Genomic DNA, 22,375 nt, shown 5'->3' on the forward strand with positions numbered 1-22,375 from the left:
AATTCCTATTGGCTGTTTGCTAGAACCAATCATAAAAGATACAACCATTTCCTCTTGTCCTTTTATGGGAATCAAAAAGATATATATTCTTCTATCTATAAATGACAAATAAGTAGTAATATATCTTACATGTGTCTCAACAAGGAACCTTAATTACCAGCTCACCTCGCCCTATTGCCCTCCAAAACAAATGGTTTAATCTTAAATTTTTATCTTAAACAGATGTCAAGGATCTTGAGTTCACATCATCATTGAAAGATCTCCTTCTCTTGAAGGTCTTTTAAACAAAGGCCTGACAACCATATGTGTGCTCTAATGATGTTTCCTGCTTGGCAGGGGGGGCTGGGCTGGTGGCTGATGGCCCCTGTGATCTCTTCCAACTATATGAAATAAGATTCTAGCATAAGGATTTAACATTTCTTAGCTTCTAATTCCTTTGCATAATTACATTTAAGCCAATATATTTAATACATAACATAGATAGTCTTTTAGAAGAATAAACCTTTTCAAAGTAAAAAAGGAAGGAACATTTTACAGCCTCAAAATAAGATAGAAAGAAAACCTCTTCTCCAGCCAAGCCAGTTGCCTTTTTCACTGCTCTTGACCTTTCAACCTTAGGAAAATATGGCTCAAGTTTAATGAGAGGCACATGGTTTTATTTTACTATTTACCCACTCTTAATTATGTTTATCTCTTTTTTTATCTTCTGTAATATGTAGGGTCAGTGTAACCTTGGCTGTCAGCCTGTAATTCCCTTTTTACGACTTTGAGAATTGTTTTCTGCTATAAATCAGGGGGCCCCCTTGTCCAGGAGAATAAACATCTTGCCAAGGTTCTTAGGCAGCTGGTCTTCTGCCTGGCATGAACATTTGAAAATCTTTAAGCTCATTTTAAAATACAGGCCCTGATCAAGCCTTAATAAAAATGCAGGCTATGATTAGATGCCTCAATTTGAGTTTAATTATTTTTTAATTATTATCTTTTCTATGTTTTCAGCTTCTTTATTTTATCTGCGTTGTTTTCATTTGTTGTAAGCCACCTTGAGTCCCTGTCTGGAGAAAAGTTGGGATAATAATAATAATAATAATAATAATAATAATAATAATATCTTGGAAAGTAAAAGGACCCATGCCCAATTCAAGGAGGGACAAAGAGGATCTCATGCACTGGGTGGCTGGTTAGGGGTACAACAATGCAGAGTGGGAGAGAGAGAAGAAAGGTTGGCGTGCTACAGCACACACTTGCCAACTCCTCCTCTCTCTGTGCTGCCCACCCTCCATCCACCCACATAAATGATTAAATGATATGAGAAAAGCCACACACCCCTAACAGAATGGCCACAACAGTGCTGCTTTTTCAAACCATAGATGGAATAGCAGAATCATAGAGTTGGAAGGGACCACGAGGGGCATCGCAAGATTTGGGGGGCAGTGGGAAGGTGCCGGTACTGCATACCATTGAGTACTGCCAGAAAAAAAGCGCTGGCATCATGGTAGCTGAAGCTTAGGGAAGACTGAGCAGCTACAAGGTTGTGATCCCAAGCACATATGTTTAGAAGTAAGTCATTGCAGTTGTAGATTGAAATCTATAGAACCTGCTTCCAAATAAACTGGGGTCCCAGTGGCTTGTGCCTAACATTTTATAAAAAGGAAAAGTCTCTATGTGAAATAATATTATATCAGGACAATGACAATGACTCTGCTTTTGCCTCTTATAGGATTACCAGACTTCAGAATACCAGAAAAGGATGCTTTCTAAGGACCAATCTGTCTTTTATTATTGCATCAATTGAGTTCAATAATGTCCTCAGAGCAAAGCAGAGGGTCACTGGAGTTAAAGCTAACCTGATTCCATAATCTGTGTGTACTTTTCTTGAAAATTAAATTTTCCTGAGCCAACGGAGGGGTTGTTCACCAAATAACAGCAAAATCCAGTTCAAAGTGTGAGCACCATGAAGTACTGCAAAACAAATTTGGTCTTTTCTGATTTCAGCACTTGAATGAGTTTTCTCTGCTCCATGCAGTTTAGAGAAAATATTGTTTAGTCTTTCAATGGTGGCCACTTAGCAGACTAGTCTTATTTACATTGCAAATCATATATGGAACAGAAATAGCAAAAGACACACAGCTAGCTGACGTCGTCTTCCTTCCAGGACTGATTCTATTTAAAGTAAAAGACAATGAACATTCCCCGCCCCCCCTCTATTGCCAAATCTCCCTCTTTAGAAACCATACTCAGTCTGGGGTTAGGAACTTACTCCCTGAAACTTTCTCAGTGTCTCCATTAATTTTTCACCTTACATAGTATAGTATAGCTTGAAGCATTGTGAATTCCTGCAAAACCACTTAAAGCAGAAGTGATTGTGGAATACACACACACACACACACACACTACCTTGTGCAACTGCCAGTTGTTGGCCAGTTGTGTCTTAACTATCCAGTAATCCCTGCTTGCACACTGTTTTGGCCAGGGTGCTATTTTCCTTTGTATAAGAACAAGCATGAAGGAGGCCTCCCAGCCTGTTCACAGGTCCTTATATGATCAGTGAAAACAGTTGGTCCTGGCAAGTATTAACTGCTCTCAATCTTAACCTGATAACTGCCATTTGTCCAGATTTTAATTTGTCTGAATTAATTTTAAGATGTATTTTAATTAATTGATGCCTGTTTTTATGTATACTGTGTTATTTATATGATGTTAGCCACTCTGAGCCTGGCTCCAGCCAGGGAGGGCAGGGTACAATTATTATTTTTACTATTATTATTATTATTATTATTATTATTATTATTATTACATTTTGGTTGGCCTCATAAAGGTATTTCTCAAATACAGCCAACACAGCTCCATTTGCCTTTAATATTGTTATGAGTCTGGGGTATTAAGCTGGGTGCCAGACCTCTCTAATCCCTGGATTCAGCAAGTATCAGAATTGAACCAAGCCTTCTAATTCTTGTAACAGCCAGACTAGCCTCCTGGGGAGGTGGTAGCCTGGGTGAGAGCCATTAAGGCGGCCAAACGGGCTTGGTGCAAGTCAGCAAATGGGTAGGGCCCCTTCCTTCAACAGAAAAAAGCCAAAGTTGAGAACAGAGAGTTGCGGTGATGTGACCTAGAAGCAGCAAGGCACAGAGAGAGTCAGAGCAATGTTTGAGAGCAATGTTTGATTTCTGTTTGAATCCAAGGCTGTGCCTATGGGAGAAATAAGACCCTTTTGGGGTGTTTATGCTGTGAACCCCTCCATCATAGGCTCAGGTTGTATATATGTATAAATAAACCATATATCATAAAGACACTACAGTCTCTGCTGTGCCTTGATCCAACCCTGAGACCCTTGGAATCTCGCACTGCTCAGAAATTGGAGTGGCATGAAACATGTAACCTCTAGGATCTTCACATGTCCCTGGGATTTTGGATGTGAGATCTGTCTCTTCTGGATTTGTGAGAAATAGTAACACTATCCCACTACCATGTGAAAACTGCAGGGAACAAAGAGACCTACAAAGGCAAATTGGATCCCACCCTCTTAGAGAGGAGCAGGGCTTACTTCAGGGTTTGAAACAACTGCATAGAACTTGAAATCACTGAAGACCACAGTGGCGGCAGCGGGGGAAGGCATATTTGATTGTCTTCTCAAATCCAATTTGAAAAGTTGGGAAAATCTGATCTGCAAGATGACTCAAAACATGCACATTTTATTTGGAACTGAAGCTATTGACATAGGTCAGAGCTTTATTGGAGAAAACAGAGGACCTTGAAAACAGAGACAGGCAGCATGTGGAGATGATGGGTTCAGATGGGGGAAAGTAAATGGGAGCACTCCATTAAGTGAATAAAAATGAGACCAAAAGTTCTTTAGAGATGACCCTGTTTGTTTTCAAGAAAATGTATCATAACATCACTGATAAGGTCAACTATGTTATAGGGCTGGGACCCCCTTCAGAGGCTGTACAGCTTGTAGGGCATATAATTCCACACTGTATTCTGGGCATCAGCACAAGGGGCCCACGTTATTGGAAGCTGATACCATCTCCTGCATCAAAGCTGCAGCAATAGCCACTACTGTTCTGGCAGATACACAGCCTGAAAATCCTGATTATATCTATTAACTTCCCAAAGCAGCAGGAGAGTAACCTCTGTGACCACAGCAGCTCCCATTCTGTTCTGCCACTGATACCTAAATGTGCACAATCCAGCACAAACTAAACTGGCTGAAGTTCACTGAAATCAACAGGTTTATGGAAATACATTTTGTGTTCTGCAAAATAAGATTACGGCAATAACTGATGGTTGTCTAACAGCAGTATTTAAAATGTTAGCATTCATTGTTGTTTTAGCAGCACATTCCATTTTTGTCCATAACTGAATGATCTGAGCAAAGTATAAGATATAGTTAAAGAAAAGACACTCTGCTTTTCTAGCACTTTAGATAAGCTGTAATGCTAAGAATTAACTGGAAATTTAAGACAAAGCGGAATACAGTATTCCTTGTTTCTTCTGAAGCAACAGCAAAACTCCTTAAAATCTAATTTATTCTAGCATTCCATGTCACAAGATAGTACAACACACTGAACGCAAGTTTTGAGAAAGAAATTGTAATACATTTCTCAAAATTAAATTAAAACAAACTTGGTAAATGCATGTTGGTTCAATGTCTGAATAAACCTGAAGAATCTGTAATTGAGGAAACACAATTATTTGAAGGACAACTCGAACTGGGAAAGTTATGTTAGTAGAAGAGCAAAGTGATAATATTTAACCACTGTGTTGCTGGAATTGCAAGTTATATAATGTAATGGCAATGCAGAGCTGGGGAACATTTTACAGTCACAGAATCATACAGTTGGGAGGGACTTCAAAGATAATCTATTCCAGCCGCTTATTGATACAAGAAATCACCTATTACAGAATTTCTGATAGGTGGTCATTCCCAGGGAATAACTGATGGGTAGAGGGGATGCTTAATTCTTCCTCCGACCAATGATTCTCCCTTGAAAATTGCCCACCCAAGGTGTCATAACCAACTTCTCTCCAGATAGGGGACTGAGATGGAGGGGGCATTTGCAGAGGAGAATTTATGGGTGTGGAAAGATTAAGAACATCACTAGCATCTATTGATATCCTCTACCAAAGTCCCCTGCCTCCACCTGCTTATGTCACATCAAGAAATGAAAGATTATGAATGTGCGTTTGTAGACATAACATGGCTCTGTCCTGAGTCCCTGACAAATCAAGAACAAGTAGAATATATACTTTATAGAAAAATATCAAATAGTGTATGGTATCACCAAACATTCATCATGCTAGTTAAGTGGTTTTAGAAAAGGCTTTTGACAGTGTGGGAAGGGTCCTGACAGTTAAATACCAGCAAACTGAGATACCATATATATGACATGAATAAAGCATGATTTACATTCCAAGCTTAACCATGTTTATTCAAAACTGCTCGAGAGATTCAATGGCATTTACTTTTTAAGAGAATATGCTTAGGCTTTTCAGCCTAATGTTGCTCAAGAATCATTATACTGTAGTTAAAAGAAATATTCTTATGCAGCAGCATTTACAGATAAAACCCTCAAAATCCTTAAGATTAACAAAGAACAATCCCTGCATGCTAAAGTTTTTGTGCTTTCTGTAATAACAACATAATTCCCACATTACTTCATACTACATATGTTAAACATGACTATTACTCTCAATAATTAATCTACCACCTATCAGTGGTCGCATACTGAGGATAGTAGTGCTGAACTGACAAGTCTTTTAAAACTAAGCAGCTCTTTAAATCTTTCTCCTTTTGTGGTTTTCTATCATTTTAGATTTTAGTAAAACTACACTTTACTATTTCCTTTTCACATGGGGAGGGTAGTCAAAAATTGGTTCATCAATACTTTTGTCTCCCCACTCCACAGGAAAACCACTGGAGCTATACACTCCAGTGCAGGAGAGGGGGAGCATGCAACGGTGGGAGAAGGATTTGTTGCAATTCACAGACACTTTCCTAATATTGCTCTTTTAGAGTTGTAAAGCAAGAAAAAGTATCCAAAGCAACCAAAACAATGCAACAAATGTTATAGCCTGAACTGAATGGGAGTTGTGTTGATGACAGTAATTCATGTCAGGTTCAAATGACAACCCCTTGCACTGAAAGAATGTGTGAGAGGGGTCAGAGCCATATCGACTAGTCTCCCTGCCACATTTGGTGACCATAAACCTTCCATGCATTTGGAGCACATCAGAAGGGGTTCTGAGCATGTAATGGTGTATGCACATAGAGCTTCTCAGTGCAAGGAGGAACCCTGATTGGTATATGTGTATACCTTCTGACCCGCTCCAACACGCTTCCTGAAGAACCAGGTGCGCAGCCTGGGAGTCATTCTGGACTCACAGCTGTCCATGGAGGCACAGGTCAATTCTGTGTCCAGGGCAGCTGTTTACCAGCTCCATCTGGTATGCAGGCTGAGACCCTACCTGTCCGCGGACTGTCAGAGGGGTGCATGCTCTGGTTATCTCTCGCTTGGACTACTGCAATGCGCTCTATGTGGGGCTACCTTTGAAGGTGACCAGGAAACTACAATTAATCCAGAATGCGGCAGCTAGACTGGTGACTGGGAGCGGCTGCCGAGACCATATAACACCAGTCTTGAAAGACCTACACTGGCTCCCAGTACATTTCCAAGCACAATTCAAAGTGTTGGTGCTGACCTTTAAAGCCCTAAACAGCCTCGGTCCAGTATACCTGAAGGAGCGTCTCCACCTCCATCGTTCTGCCCAGACACAGGTCCAGTGCCGAGGACCTTCTGGCGGTTCCCTCGCTGCGAGAAGCCAAGTTACAAGGAACCAGGCAGAGGGCCTTCTCGGTAGTGGCGCCTGCCCTGTGGAACGCCCTCCCACTAGATGTCAAAGAGAAAAATAACTACCAAACTTTTAGAAGACATCTAAAGGCAGCCCTGTTTAGTGAAGCTTTTAATGTTTAATAGGTTATTGTATTTTAGTGTTTTGTTGGAAGCCGCCCAGAGTGGCTGGGGGGACCCAGCCAGATGGACGGGGTATAAATAAATAATAATAATGATAATAATAATAATAATAATAATAATTAATTATTATTATTATTATTATTATTATTATTATAGTGTGGGGGCACAGCTGCCAGGTACATCATCAGAAAGAAGAGCTAGTCCCCGTGGCCATGTGACTACAATGCGCTTTTCAGTGGATGTTGGGAAGGTTTTGCCCAAACATCCATCACTATCCAATAAGTGCCTCTTGGCAGCTTCTCGGCTACCTTCTATAGGACAATCAAATATACAATGTCCAGTGTTCACTGTATTTTTTAAAATTGCAACATTTTAAGGTTTAAGTGCTAATATTTCCACTTCAGAAATTACACTGATCAGGAGAGGGATCTAGGTTGCTTGTAATAAATAAATAAATAATAAGGTAGTAGTCATGATTAATACGCCCCAATGTTTAGAGGCAGAATTCCTTAGATTACTAGATGCTATAATAACAGGACATCACCTTCATGTCCTGCCTTTGAGTTTCCAGAAGAATCTAGCTAGCTACAGCTGGGGGCAGAATGTTGGACTAGACTGACCTTTTGCCTCATAGAGCAAGGTAGCTCTTCTTCATGTTGCCACATACCTATTGCACAATTAGAAAAGGATATTATCATTTAAGATCCCTGGTGCTCAGAAAATAAACAGTGAGTTTTTATTCTTTTGCATAGACTTGGATATATCGGTAAACAAACAATATAGTATGTCATAATTTAAACCACTATTTGCAACCGGGGGGAAGTGAGAAGATCAGCAGGCAAGTTAGGTGATTTGGGGCACTCTATGCCCCTTCAGCTACTCTTCACAAATGAATGCTGGCCAAAAAAAATAATCTAAAAAGTAATATCTCAAATGAATATTAAGGGCCAAATTGTTAAACGTGTCTTTGCATCTCCTGTGCAGGTTTTTCCTGTTTGTGTTTTTAAAAATCCCTGAACATTAAATGCTATGAAACCTTTTAATGTCAAGTCTCGTTTGGCCCTGAGTCAGAGTTTTAGAACAGACAGCATCCATCTATTCCGGTAGTGGGGGGGTTTCTGGCAGAATTACCAGAGAGTCTTGTCCACAACAGTGATGAAATTTCACAAGCGGAGGAGGAAATATGTTCTCCCTAGGACATTGTTTGATTATACTCATCCATCATGCAGCGCTGACGGTGAAGACCAATTCAGATATATATGCACACCTTGTCACCGTTCCACAGCCAGACAGTTATACCTTCATATTAAGCTCATATCAGCACACCTTCAGAGGCCCTATTTGTTCACCTTTCCACTTCTCAATCCTGTCTTGCAGAGTTGTCTCCTTTTATGACATAAACAACATGTTTGGAATAAAAAGCCAGCATATTCGCCCGCTGCACAGCTTGTTCTGCCCTGTGAGTTCATATCTGCTGAAGCAACTCGCATCACCAGCAGCAAACATGCTTTGTACTAGGGAAAGGGCACAGAGGGCTGCAGCAGCGCTCAAGAGAGAGTGTACATGTTGGCTGATGAGCCTTCAAGTGATTGATGCTGAGCCAAGGTCTATCGTCGGGGTGGGACGGTAAGGGGGGCTGTCAAGCAAGTCAACCCAGTGTCTCTGCCCCTTTTGCCGAACTTTTTGGAGTACCCGTTGATTCCAACTGATACAATAGTGACTGAAAAAATAGCGAGGAAGTGTGGGAGTGTTTCTTTATATGGCCTGATCCTATGATCTGGGACTTAGTTATTGGAAGGATCAGGATCTGGCTCGAGGGTCCCAACTGTGGCACTAGACTAGAAATTAGGAAGCTGCACCAAGAGCTCTCCATCAAAGCTAGCACAGAGCTTAACCACACTTCCTCCTTTCCCATTGCCTTCTAGGTGTGGCACAAGCAGAAGTGTGGACAAACACATCCACAAATGGCTGTTGTGAGGATAAAAGGAGGTGAGGCATATATGCCACCCTGAGCTTCTTGAAGAAAGGGCAGACTACAAATGCAATAAGTACATACGTAGCTAACTTATCCTGAATTAGGCCCTTGGTCCAGTTGAGCTCACTATCGTCTACTCTTATATAGTGGTTCTCCAGGGTTTCAGACAGAAGAAGCCTTTCTCAGCCCTGCTTGGAAAGCCAGAGATTGAACCTGGGACTTTACCATGCTATGGTCATTCCATGATTGTTTGATTCATTCATTTTCAAAATTTATTAATTTATTTCAGAAGGTTTAAGCCCCACCCTTCTGTTGCAATCCCAATGCTCAGGACAACAATAATGAGTTGGCCATGCCAGCAGTTGTGAATGTTGTGATAGGAAAATAGCCCATAAAGCACTTGAGTGTGGCAGAGGCTTTAGCCCAGGGATAGAGAATCTGTGGTCCATGCAGGTGCTGTTGGAAACCAACTCCCAGCAGTCCAGCCAGAAATAATATCCGGAGGGCTGCATGTTTCCCATCCCTGTCATACGTGATCTGCATGGTTTGCATGCAGAAGATGCCAGATCCAAACCTCTTGTTTTCAGAAGGATCAGGGAGTAGGGTGGGGAATAACCCTGGATCGCTAGCTGCCAGTCAGAGTAGTACACAATACAGGGCTAGCCGGCCATCTCAGCGTAAGGCAGCTTATGGTTCTGGCAATAGGGATGGTGAGACAGGCAAACAAGCAGCCTTGCAATGCAACATACCAGAAGCATTTTACCCTCCTGAAAGCCATGTATGCCGGTGCAACTGCAAACCTACCTTCCACAAAATCAGATGGTTGGGAGAGAGGGAGAATTTGGAGTTGGATACAGGCAAGTCTGGAAGACAGCTCTGCCTGAGACTCCAGGTACTCACTCCTAATAGTCAGAGCAAACAAGTCTAGGAGGCAAATGGAGGAAACATTTGCATCTCCATATGCAAATGTATATAATATGTTCAAGAAAGCCAAGCACCTCATAGATATCAGCTTCTGAAAATTGTGTGTTGCAAAAGGTGCTTTGCATGATGCAAAACTGACAGCAGAAAACAATTGGTCGTAAAAAGACTGTGATTATGAAGTCACATACATTCCCTCCCCACAAATTGACAAGCCTGAATTTGAAGCCGCTTAAACAATGGCACACCGAATATCAATTTTCCAACTCTATATCTATGCCACTTCTGTTACGGGGTGGAGGGGAGCCATTGCAGTTCTGTATATGGTTGTTTGTGGCTGTATGCATTTATAGATGTATTCAATGTTTTACAATGAATCATTTACATTTCATTATTTAAATACATCCTTATCCATTTAAATTACATTTTACCACTTAAAATGTTACAAAGGCATGTGGTGCCCCCAATGTGCAACAGGTTGTCTTTTACACCGTAAGTCACCTCAGACACTACTTGGGTAAAAACTCCCAGTCCTTCTCTCATTCCTCCTTTTAGATGTCTATAAAGAGGGTTGTTCTTATACCCATTTTACAGATGGGAATTGAGGCTCAGCCTGCAATATTGCTTTCAAAAGTGGCAAACTGGCGGTGGTTTTCGTTTTCCTTTTGCAAGCTGAGAGAAAAACACGAGATGCATTCCATACCATAAGACGTGCCAAGTGTTATATATAAAAGACGTTCCGGTTTCATGATTATGTCTAGGCCCCTTCAGACGTTAAAAAAATTATTAAAGCAGGTGGTATTTTGACACAGGAACTACCATGTGAGATCGGCATGCACATCACTGCATGTGGTACCCTTGCGTGCATTGCTGCCCTGTGTACATGCTCCAGGAAACAACAATTGGGGCCTTGGCTTTCCAGCCTTTATATACTGAGAGTAAATGCTCCCCACAACAAGCCCCAAAGAAAACCAAAAACAACTACTACTACCACCAAACGCCCCTACATTTCTTATTCACATGTGATCTAGTCCAGTGTTTCCCAACCTTGGGTCTCCAGCTGTTTTTGGACTACAACTCCCATCATCCCTTGCTAGCAAGACCAATGGTCAGGGATGATGGGAAATGTAGTCCAACAGCAGCTGGAGACCCAAGGTTGGGAAACACTGATCTAGTCATGGGTTGCGCAGCACTTCACTTCCTGTGCCTGTCCATCCGCCAGGGATGCTGTGACACATGAAGCGGCCTTGAGCGCCCTTGTCCCTGCGCCACCCTCACTCTCAGGAACTCCGGGGAATGGGAAGCATCTTCCCCATTGCCTGGTGCCCTTGCCAAGTGAGTGTGGGCTTCTGAGTGCAGCTGAGCCCAGAGACTCAGCTGCTGCGGCTGCTGCCTGGCATGTGCCTGCTCCTCTGGGACAGGAAGGCAAGGCATCAGGAGCCCTGGGGCAAGTCGAGCAAAGCAGCAGGCAAACTCCTCTTACCTGGGCGCCTCCTGCCCGCCTGTGGGCCCATCTAGTGGCCTTGGGACCTGGCGATGCCCAGGCAGCCCCCGCGCGGCTCCTCTCTGGTGCCAAGGCCCGCCGCTGCCCGAGGGGCCCTTCCCCGCCAGTGCAGACATGCTGAGCTAATTTTATCGGTCCCCTTCCCCCATCGCCGGGGGAGCCTCCGTCCCTCCTCCTCCTCCTCCTCCAGCCCCCACCTCCTTTCCTCCCGTCCGCCGCAGCCAGGCAGCAGCAGCAGCGCTAGAAAATAGCACATCGCCCACTCATCCCCAGGCTCCTTCTTCAAGGAAAATATTTATATTATTATGCCACAGAGAGGGTTTCCATGGCACTGATGACTTTCACACTGTTGCCGTGACAACCACTTGAGGCCATCTTGGACGGGCTGAGAATACCCACTTCCTAGACAAATAAGGCGAGCAGCCGCCTAGGGGAGGGGAGGCCAGGGGTGGGGTAGGGGGAGAGGATCGCCCTTCTCCCCCTCGGTCCTCCCCCTCGGTCTTCTTCTTCTTCCTCTTCTTCTTCTTCTCCTGGCCTATTGCTCTCCCCCTAGCGGAAGCCCGACGGGCGTCTCCGTCGACAGGCGTTTCTCGCGCAGGAACCGCCAGCGCTTGGCGTCAACTTTCCGGCGCAAACGTCTCGAAATAAATGAGACTCTCTCTTTTGAAGGGCAGCCCCTTCAGCTTCTTCGTGTCTGCAAGGCATGGGAGTGGGTGCAGGAATGCGGGGGCAGCGGGAGGAAACAGGGCCACAAGGCTGCCCCCACCCCCCCACCCCGAAATATTTCTCTGGATGCAGAGGAAGTAAAATTGCGCCGTGCGCTCAGTTAGGGTACCATAGCTCATGAAGCTGGCTTATGGAGTCCAAGTGTGACGAGCTTCGGGTTTTTGTTTAAAAATTTTTTTAAGGGCTCATTGGTTGCCTAGATCCAGATGCATATCGAAGGTCTGGAAGACCTATTTCTGCAAGTAGCGTTACCCAAAGAATGTTCAGCTGCATTCCCATATGGGTTGCATCAGTTGAGAGCGCCTTTAGTAACCTGAAACTGGTAAAGCGCGGATGGGGAGGACCAATGACGCGCGGGAGAAGTAAAGTGTGCAGCGATAGTGGGCGGAGCCAGAGCCTAAAATGGGCGGCACCTTCCCATCTCCCTCCCTCCCCCGCACTCTTTCTCACTTTCTCTTGTGGTCACCTGGACATCCTTCTTCCCCCAAAAGCTGGACTCTTGTCCCTGATCTTGTTATATGCAATTCGAAGCGAGGTACAAAAACAACAACACCTTGGCAAATCTTGATTCTGTGATGGTCTGTAATTTCCTGAGTTTGTCGAATATTCCTTTAGCATTCCAGTAGAGTAGATGAAGGGAAAATTCATTCATAATCATGAATGCCAATTCACAAGATAGGGAAGCCATTTCTCTGTCTGCTGAGTTTTTATGGTTTTTAAGGACTGGATCATCATTAAGTGCTACATACAAAACTATGTCACATATGTTATGGTACTGCAATAAAACTGCTAGCGCATTTGCAAAGCTAAGCTGAGCTCAGTATGGTTTTAAGTTGGATGGGGAACAAAAATTGAGTTACATCTGGTCCCTTCCAACTCTACAATTCTATGGTATTTCATGTACTTAAATATGCTACTGATGTGGGGGCAAGACAGTAGCATAGCGTGGGTTGTCAGCACCCGGGGCAAGGCAAGTAATTTGCGCCCCCTAACCCTAACCCCCAGATGTTGCGCCCAGTGCGGCCGGCCCCCCCGCACCCCCCACGCTACGCCACTGGGGCAAGAGAAGGGCCTCAAGACGACTGATGGTTTGTTGGTTGGTTGCATTTATATCCCATCTTTTTCTCCAAGAAGCTCAAGGTGCTGTTCTCCCACTGCTCATTTAATAGTCACAATAAATTCTACTCAGAGTAGACCCATTGAAATTAAGTTATTCATCCCCATTAATGTTAACGGGTCTACTCTGATTAGAACTAATGTTGGATACAACCATATGTTTCACTTTGGCCCCAGGTTACTTCTCTGGGGGCTTGTTGACACTGTGTACTTTTGCTCTGAAAGGGGTGCTAGAGTTTTATCCTCCACCACTATCACTCCCCCTTTTTTTTCTTTCTCTACATGGAGTCAAGATAGATGCTGATCAGCTTAAATGAAAGCAGGCAGTGCATGGTGAACAACATTTCAAGGACAACAGGTTCCTGCCCTCCATCGCTTGTGTAAGAGCTGCTGCCATCTTGCTACAGCTGCCTCCAGTTTTCCTGCTTGCCGTGAAGGACTGGAACTTTGATTTTTATGCAGCTCTTAACAGGGATTGAAAGCGATGGGGGTACACGGTTAGATTGAGCGTGGTGATGGGCTCTAGATATGAAAGTGATGAGGCTCATCCATGTGAGCAGCAATGTCCTGGATGTGTAGTTTTAAGCATTGGATCCCAGATTTTCTTTATGGTATCAGCAGAGGAAACTATGGATCTCAGGGATCTTGCATTTAAAGATCATGGAAAACATGAAATTTTTACTGTGTGTCCTTGCTACACCCATGTGTGTTGGCTTTGTTTTCATTTTTAGCTGAGCAATTCGGACATTTAAAGCATCCCCCACACAAAGAATCCTAGGGGCTATAGTTTGTTAAAGGTGGTGAGAATTGGAGCTCTGTTGGGGGTAAACTAGAGTGCCCAGGATTAGGGGAGTGAGAGGGACATGCTTGAAATGCATGTGTGAATTGTGCTAAGATGATGAATTGGTAGAGGATACATGTAAAAATTTTGAGAAACCAGAAAGGCCTGTGCCCTCCAATCATGCTTTTCACCAGAGCCAGGATGTGCTGGTGGATTTATTATATTATTGTCCAGTCTGCTTTGGTGCCCTTCCCGATAATGCCACTCAGGGTTCAGTCAGTCTCTCCATCTCCTCTGTTCTCCGCTGCCATGTTGTCTCCCTCCTTTCACCACCGTGGGAAATCAGACAGTGCATTTGGCCATTCATGAATGAAAGAGAAATCAAAAACAAACACATCATATTTATAAATGGAGACAGACCGGGTTGGGGGGACTTCCTGTCTGAAATGACAGGCAATCTGTGGGAATGAACAGTGTTTTCTTTACTACTATATTAATAATTATTTACATAGCTCGGTTAAGCCTGAAAAGGTCTTTATTATTGCTCATTCATGTCCACCAGAACCCTCTGAGCTAAAATCATTACTATGTTCATTAGGCAAGAACCAAGAGCCCTCACAGAGCAGAGTTATAATTTTGAAGACAGATCTTCCAGGCTCATGGCTACACCCTATTTCCTAGATAACATATTCAGCGCTTGAAACATGAACTTCAGCCTATCCACTAAGAGACAGATCCACACCAAACATTTAAAGCATATTCAACACACATTTAAAGAACGTGATTTTCTCAAAAGAATCCTGGGAATTGTAGTTTCCCATTACACAGAGCTACAATTCCCAGTACTTTTAACAAATTACAGTTCCCAGGATTCTTTGAGGGAACTCATGTGTTTTAAATGTGCATTGGATGTGTTTTAAACCATCACAACCTATCTTCCTATATACATAAAAATCTAAGGCTATCATTGTACAAAATGGTTTACTTACAAAACTTTTCAAAGGTTGGGTTCATGTACTTTTCCATAAAGCAGTCAGAAAAATTGCACAGGCAGTAAAACACTGCTTAGTTACAAGAGGTAAAAGTTTCTAAACTATTGGTAGAGAAAAATGCTAGTTTCAAACTTTGTTCTGGTCTGAAACAAAAGAGGCTAGTTACAGCCATATGCTGGAACAACCATCTCAGAGCTTCTTACACACTGAAATCCTGATGGAGAGAGACAGATAACAAATGTCTTAATGCACTAATTAAATTCAAACGTGCTAGAATTCTATGAGGCTGGAATCCTACAGCCTGGAGACTGACCTCAAGCAAGACAACATGCCACTGGGTGGAATAGCCATGATGATCATTCCTGATAGATGTACCAAAAGCAAGTTTGGAAATAAGTCCTCACTCAGAGAAAGTGTCACTTGTTGTATCCTGTTTTTGTGTGTGTTTTAGGAAGTCAGGGAAACAGCAGTCCAGGAGGCGCAGTAGCTGTGTTTCTCTAAGATTCTGAGATGCACCACAATGATGAGTTGTGGTGGACAGCTCAAAGAAAGCAACAACTCAGTATGGAGCAGCTGGAGTGCGGGAGGGGAGAAGGCAAAGACCTAGTAAGGGATCAGAAATAAAACTTCCAAGATAATAACATCCTTATATACTTAGAAATATTGAGTTCTGCTCACCTCCATGTCTAAAAGGTTATAGAAGAGCTGCAAATGGTGCAGAAAAGAGCAGCCAAAATGATCAGGGAGTTGGATCACATTCCCAGTGAGGAACGTTTAAAGCACCTGGGGCCTTTTGCTGTGGGGACGACGACTCTTAATTATGTTCTTTTGGCTGTCTCTAGAATCAGTACAGCAGCTGGCAAAATCAATGTAATAGTCTGGGGTGCCTGTTCAGGGCTGGGCCTACCCTAGGCAGAGTGAAACAACTCCTCAGGCAGCTGATTTTGGGTGTCATGAACAAGTAGCAAATTGTAGGTTATTTAACTTATAGTCACCAAACTTTTTTTTGCTGCCAGGCACATTAAGAAGCATTTGTGCTTCAAGTGCCAACATAACTTGATTTGCCTTGGGTAATGTGCACCGAAACTTAGAGGAGGGGAATCATTTGCTGTTCTGCCTCCTGCATCAAATAAGTCTTGGGCCTGCCTTGCCAGCCCCTTCCATACCCAAGGAAGGAAGGAAGGAAGCAGAAATGTAGCTGGATAAAAGCTCCTTCAGTGAGGAGCTTGCTGGGGAAAGCTGATCAGTTATTATGAGCTCCCTAGTGAAGGACACACTGCAGTGGGTCTGGAGAGCTTCTCCTTCAGAGTGGGGAAATAGGCAGCAAACTAGGCATGGGATACCTTCAGCTCATGGGGCATCTCTCAGGCCATTTTATGCAAGCCATATCCATCTGACGTCATGGCCATAACCATCTATCTCATGTGGCTGTTGGAAATAACTGGAAGGGAACCCAAGGATCATCTAATCCAACTGATTCTCTTCCTCAGCTTCCAGCCCCTCCCTCTATTCCTCCAGAATTTCTTTATCGTACAGTAGCAAACCCACAGCGGATCCTATCTTCTGCTTCACTGGGGAGAGCCACACAGCCTCTCCAGATTTCCCAACTCTTCCTCCTCTCCCTGCATCGCATTGTAAATGAGCCTTCTACAGCTTCGTGGGGAAAGGGGAAAGATGGAGCGCCTGATTGCTATTCACTTTTTGATTGTTCTCTCTGGTTGAAGCCCAGACATGCTGGGAGGCTGGAAGCCTCAATGGCGCCCCTCTGGAGGATTCATCTGGGGCAGAAACCCTGGCTAGACACCCCCCACCCCACCCAGCTACGGCTCTGCTTGTGGGCATTCTATAACTTCACATCAGCTGGCTTAATGCCAAGTAGGGGATGAATAAACAAAGGCAGAACTCTCAGACAGGCAGCTGATAAATGCCAGTTTTTAGCTGATGAAAACCACATCCATCCTTGTCCAGGTCCTAGTCCTCTCCTTGGAGCTTCTTCCACAGCCTGCTTAATTAGATACTCTCATCTAGAAAATCTATATGATGGAACAATATTGTGGCAGAAATGAACACACCTCCATTCCTGATCCATTTGAAGAACATCGTCTCTTAATGACTGCAGAATCCATCAGAGGATGCAGATGCCAGAGGAGGACCATCTATCACAGTGAATATTATAAAGCAGCTAGAATCTTGTGGCTTAGAAGAGTTTCTGGGAAATGAGGAGTTTCTTGGAATGTAACAGTGACTCACTGAAAGGATTTACCAGCAAGTAGATCCAGGTTGTTAGACATTATCAGAGCCCCATAATGTTGGGCAGTTTGCATACTGGAAATGCATGGCGGCTATTGCTTTCATTGTAACTGTTCTCCCTACTCCTTCTATTTCCTTCCAGCCAAATCATCCCCTGTGGCTGAGGAGCACTAATATTTTCTGTTGCACCTATCAATGACAAGGCTTAATTACTCTGAATAACTGTTGTAAGGATAGGGCAGTCTCCTGTTCCAGCACCAGCTCTGCAGGGTAGGCTAGTACACCTGGAAACTCATCCTAGTCCTCTCTCTCTCTCTGCTACAACCATTCATCAATGTATCCAAGGCATTGTGCCCTCCAAGGCATTGTGTAGACCCAGTTGCCTAAGCCATAAGAGAGGTTAACTAGCCTTTGAGTGTGTTCAGAAACCAGTACAGCCCAGTAATCCAATTAAGCAGTTTATTCAAAGGGTGAAAAGGAAGATGAGAGGAGAAGCAGCCAGTATGCTGCTTGTGATACAAAAATACTGGTCTAAATAATCCTATACTTAATCCAAACTAACACTGCAAGTTTATGCTGAATGGTCACCTCTGACCCTAACAAACTTCAAGAATATGTTGCAGGTTGGGGGAATGAAGAAGGGCAAATGACACTGTTTGCAACAGTCCACTTTGGGGGGCTTGATTGACAGCTGGTGATACTCCACCAATCACAAGCCAGTCATATTCACCAGGTAGAGGGTTGACAGCTTTTGCGAGTTGGGAGATGGCTATCAGGGCTGCCACATGTCCGGATTTCCCTGGATATTATTGGGATTTCAAAGGTGGAATTTCCGGTACTTTGTCCTCGATCTTAGGCAAGTAAATCGGAAAAAAGCTCAACAACTTTCAGGGTGTCCTGGTTTTTACTTTTTGAAATATGGCAACCCTAATAGCTATCTTAGTGTTGGTTATCAGTGAAGTCCCCACACTCCACCTGTTGCTGTGTATTTGGGAACACTGCAGCAAGGATATGCCTGACTCACTCAGGCAGAATGGAGGGCGAGTGATTAGAGCTTTTCTCCACAGCTGGTTTGCTAATCAGTGAAGAACACCCCTCCCCATTCTTTTTCACCCATAGTGTTTATCATCCCCGTAACAGTCATCTTTTTCAAACAAAGGCAATAATTATCCACAAATTTACAATTGTTCCTTGTCAGTTACTCCATTCTTTGTTTCACCTTGGTCATACACTCATGGCCTCACCATGCCAGCTGCATGCTGCAAAATCTCTTATTGTTTGTTTGGATGTTTCTGAAAACCTGATGTGAGACATTTTGACCATATTTGCATAATTCCACCAATGTTTTTCTAGTCTTTCTTCAAAGAGCATGAGCAAAAAAAGAAAGAAAGATATGCTTTGCTGGTTTAAGGTGTGCTCAGGATGCACACTGTGAAAATAAAAGTTCCCCAAGTGCAGGTCCCTGGTTGATGACAAAGGGCCTGCCTCTATGTGCCCTTAAATTCTGGTTCTAAAAATGCAAATAGCATCAGGATGGAGGGCTGGAAATTACTGGGATTACAGTATGAAGGGGGGACTTAACTCTTTCCTACGGAATATTCCTCCTCTGAAGTTGGTATTTGCTAAGCAGGGAAATCTCCCATTAACACTTAAGGTCATAGTACAGCATCTAATGTAGAACATAGCTCCACCAATGAAACACAATTCACATATATCAAGATGCACAGCATGGGTGGGTGTCGCGATGACTATAGAACCATGAGCACATAAGGGGCATCTTGGTGTCAGGGAACTTTTGTGGAAAGGGCACTTTGCAAAAAGCAGGTATGGGGAAATTGTGGCCATCCAGATGTTGAACTATAACGCTCTGAATCTCTGACCCCTGGCTATGCTGGTGGGGACTGATAGAAGCTGGAGTACCACAGCCACAGGTCCCCCATACTTGGCAAAACGAAGCACAAGCAGCCAAGGAGAACAATGAAGAGCAAATTATTGACATTTATGTGTCCTTAGGTGTCTTGCTGTACTCCAATCACAAGCGCACATAGGAACTTGTTCCATCCCAGCAGCTATAATGGAGGCTAACAAGGACTGCAGATGCCAGGGGGTGTACCAGTGAGATTGAGACCATACCTTACAGCAAAATTCCTGAATACCCACAGGGTTTAGGATTGTAGTCGTTCTCAGGAAAACTCAAATCTCTCAGTGGCCACTGGGTCCTGGGATAGGGTACTGATGTGCTGTGTAGCTGCAAACAAGCATAACAGCCCGGAAGGATGTCAAGCATTCTGGTGGGGATCTGCCTCTTTTCCTGCCTCTCTGTGTTGCCACTACTCCCACAAACACCAGGAAAGGCCTTAAGCAGAAGAGTAGGTGGGCACTGGGGGGAACTCATGAGGAGAGTACTTGAGGATAGGTGTGGGAGGACGAAAGCTGGAAATTTTTCTTCAGCGCAAATTTTAACCCAAAGTGGAAAAGAATTTCAGGGTGTTAAAAGCTCAGCTCTTGTTTGAATTTGATCAGCATCCCTTGTGAAAAATATTCAGTGCATCTCTTGCCTTAGGCCCTTATCCCCTCCTGAGTCCTCATGGAACTCAATTTTTCACAAGTGAATTTTGTCCATTGCTTTTATCCAGACAATATTCTGTTTATTTTCTTTCCATGCCTGTTATTAAGCCCTCCTGTTTCACAGGGCACTTCCAGATTTTCAGTATTTTCAGGTGGGATTCAATCACCTATCAGCAAATCCAGTTTGTGCAATTAAAGTTGTTTTGGAGGACTTGTGTAACAAATCTGCTTCTTCAGTGGATTGAAATTTTGATATAACATTGTCTAAACCTCTCACAAGCAAATCAAAATGAACGTCCTAACTTCTCTAAGAACTAATTAAGATGAATGCTCAGTATTCCAGGTCACCTGGAAAATGCCCACAGTTCTTCAAAAAACCAAACATACACAACAAAAATAAACTTTTAAAAACCATTGTGAATTCTGCACTGACTGAAATCTTATGCCTTTCCAAAAATTTCCCAGGGGGGCTGTTAAATAGCTTTTGGAAGACAGTCTTCAAAACAAGTTAGCTAACATGTTCTTTTCAGGCTTTTATATATACTTCAAGATGATGGCACCATCGTGTGGTCATTTTAATTTTCTTTCTTTTTTACTGTTAATACTGTAATGGACAAATTAATCTCTGTTGTTACACTCACTATTTTAACCTCATATAACGAAGTAGATATTATTCCAACAGACACATCTTCTTGTGATCCAGATGTAAATATGGAAGGGGACACCATGGTGTAACTGCAATGGCTGAATTCCATTTCTCTCCAACACGCTTTGCCATATGAAAACTGGGTTTTGCTGCTCAGTTTATTGTTGCTTTGACACCCCCCCCCCAAAAAAAAACCACTATAGGAATCTCTGTCTTTCCACACACACAAGGAGACACCCGTTTAAATTCCCCTACAATGCTTCTAGTGCTTTGGTTGCCTTATTCCAGCATAATGCTTATATCAGGGTCCCGGAGGATTGAAATGGCAGGCACCACCAGCAATAGTTGCTGCTAGACTGACCTCTCTGTCTGCTGCTGAGCCTACCACTCTCAAAGATCAGGAAAGGATGGGGAGCTGAAGAAAGGAGGAGATGGCGCCCACCATGCCACGGCAAAAGGTAAGGTAAAAGGTAAAGGACCTGTGAATGGTTAAGTCCAGTCAAAGGTGACTATGGGGTGTGGCACTCATCTCGCTTCAGGCTGAGGGATCTGGTGTTTGTCTACAGGCAGCTTTCCAGGTCATGTGCAATGGAACACCGTGATGGAAGCCAGAGCGCACGGAAACGCCGTTTACCTTCCCGCCACAGTGGTACCCATTTATCTAATTTCACTGGTGTGCTTTCGAAGTGCTAGGTTGGTAGAAGCTGGGACAGAGCAACAGGAGCTCACCCCGTTGCACGGATTTGAACCGCTGACCTTTTAATTGGCAAGCCCAAGAGACTCAAGTGGTTTAGACCACAGCGTCACCCACATTCATGCCAGGATAAAGGACCCACCTAGGTGGTGGGATGCTGAAACTCCCCACCTGGAATTGGCACCAGCACCATGCAGTATATTTTTTTCTTTTATTTAACAACTACCCTATAGAAAAGTACTGGTGACCCCAACAGCTTGCTTAATTTTAAATTGGTCCTAATACTCATATCATGCAACTATTGCTGTTTGGATATTTCCCCCCCAATGGACCAACAAGGCTGATTACTTTAATCAACGATGATTAAAACCTGAGCAGCACAAAAGCTGCTGTCTGACAGAGCTTACCCTGGGTAAAAGACATATAAATGGGACGAGGGGGACCAGTGATCTGGGATAGAGCTCAAGCTTTGCACAGGAGGCAGTGAGGACCACCAACTAGGATGGCTTTCAGAGGATTGGCTGAATTAACGGAGGACAAGTCAAGCCTATCAATGGCTATTAGTCACGATGAGGGCTATGGAGGAGGCTCCTTTTACCCTCGTGCAGAAAGTCTGTAGTTTGATCCCTGGCACCCCTGCCCCGTGTCCCCCCCTTAAAATGGATTAGGGAAATGTGATGAGAAAGACTCCTCACTGCTTTATGATCTTGGAGTGCAAGCCTTGCCACGTGCTTTGCGTGCCCAAAGTCCCTTGTGTGTCTCCAAGGAGGTAGGGCTGGGAAAGAAAGACTCCTCTCTAAATCCTTGAAGAGTCACTGAGCTAGACGGATCAACGAGGGGGAGACTTGGCGCAAGGCAGCTTCCATCCCGTGCAATCATAATGCTGTGTAAACCTCCCAAGTCACTCAATTCGATGGCGCGGCGGGCTTCTGCTCCTCTTTTCCGCGCGCGAGAGGACAGGGCGCCTCGCAGAAATACCCGTACAGTAATCTGAACAGGGAACGCCTGAACTCCCAAAGGCTGCTATCGCTGCTGCTGCTGCTGCTGCGGCCATGATGAGGGGCGCCAAAGAGCCTTGTGGAGAGATGGAGAGCGCGCGCGATTGGGCGGCACCTAGAAAGCGCTTTGCCAGAGTAGCATTCGTCCTTCGGCGCGGTTGTGATGGTTACGGCTTCCTTGCGGGAGCGCGCGTTCCCTCGGCCCCACCTTTCGGGGGGGAGCTCCCAGTTGT

General features: G+C 43.9%; 2 long non-coding RNA genes across 4 annotated transcripts; both read right to left on the reverse strand.

Moving 5' to 3' along the window:
- Positions 1–956: 956 nt before the first annotated feature.
- On the reverse strand, positions 957–11,790 carry LOC307216537. 3 transcript variants are annotated; one of them, XR_013839124.1, is made up of 4 exons: positions 11,351–11,790; positions 7,516–7,638; positions 1,845–2,010; positions 957–1,052 (listed from the first exon to the last, which is right to left on the reverse strand). It is a non-coding gene; the product is annotated as an uncharacterized lncRNA (long non-coding RNA). The 3 variants fall into 3 exon arrangements; XR_013839125.1 differs by lacking the exon at positions 1,845–2,010 and having other exon boundaries at positions 11,351–11,783; XR_013839126.1 differs by having other exon boundaries at positions 957–2,010; positions 11,351–11,772.
- A 2,415-nt stretch (positions 11,791–14,205) lies between these two features.
- Positions 14,206–22,291, reverse strand: LOC307216541. The gene is made up of 4 exons (XR_013839130.1): positions 21,840–22,291; positions 19,370–19,484; positions 15,300–15,348; positions 14,206–14,317 (listed from the first exon to the last, which is right to left on the reverse strand). It is a non-coding gene; the product is annotated as an uncharacterized lncRNA (long non-coding RNA).
- Positions 22,292–22,375: the final 84 nt, after the last annotated feature.

Source organism: Podarcis cretensis (assembly GCF_951804945.1).
Source record: "Podarcis cretensis genome assembly, chromosome: 5".
Taxonomy (NCBI): Eukaryota; Metazoa; Chordata; class Lepidosauria; order Squamata; family Lacertidae; genus Podarcis; species Podarcis cretensis.